We start from the raw sequence: 858 nt of genomic DNA, 5'->3' as shown, positions 1-858 counted from the left end.
CGGTGTCGTGTTCCCTGCCCAGCCCTCCAGGTGGAGGTGCTGCCACGGGGAACCCCGTTGCTCTGCCTGCCCTCGAGCCCCAGCTGCAGGGTCGGGCCGAGAGGAGCCCGGCTTCTCCTGTCAGGCGGGCCTGGCTTCAAAACCCAAGTTCCTTCACCAGCAGTGACAAAGGACAAGTTGCCAAGCTCTGAACCTCAGTTTCCTCATCCACAGCAAGAGGTACATAAATGCTTGTCTCTGTTGTCGTGAGGATGCAGTGGGAGGGCGTGTGTGCCCGGCATGTGGGAGGAACCTGGTGAATGGGCGCCACACTGCTCCCCAGCCCCCTGGCTCCTAAGGCCATGGCAGGGGCCGCAAGGTGGGGGACAGGCTCAAAAGGAGGAATGTGGCATCGACATGTCTCTGCCGTGTGGCTGGGCTGTGCCAGGCATTTCCCTCGTTTGATGTTCTTTGATGTTCACAGCTCCCATCTGTGAGGGAGGTGGCAGTAGTTACGTTTTTCTGGTTAAGGAGACTGAAGCTCAGAGGAGCAGTGCCGCCAGCCCCCAGCCGTTCCCAGTCACCTGCTCAAGCATGACCCCCAGCTTTTCCTGGTTCCTCTGTCGACTGGCTGTTTCCCTCTTGCTTTTTGACTGGTTCTGCTTACAGGGGCCGCTGCCCACTGGTGCCTTCGTAATAGGAGTTCTGGCAGCACCCCCTGCTCTCTGTCCCTGTGGTGGGTGCTGTGGAATGTGTGTTTCCACAGACCTGGGCCATGCGGGACCTCGGAACAGGCAGAACCGCATCTTGTTGGAACTCTCTTGCCCTCGTAAGCATAACCACTTTACATTCGCAGGCTGGGGCCTCCACTCTGGCCTC

Source organism: Phacochoerus africanus, chromosome 7 (genome assembly GCF_016906955.1).
Source record: "Phacochoerus africanus isolate WHEZ1 chromosome 7, ROS_Pafr_v1, whole genome shotgun sequence".
Lineage (NCBI taxonomy): Eukaryota > Metazoa > Chordata > Mammalia > Artiodactyla > Suidae > Phacochoerus > Phacochoerus africanus.
This window is presented reverse-complemented; position numbering follows the sequence as displayed.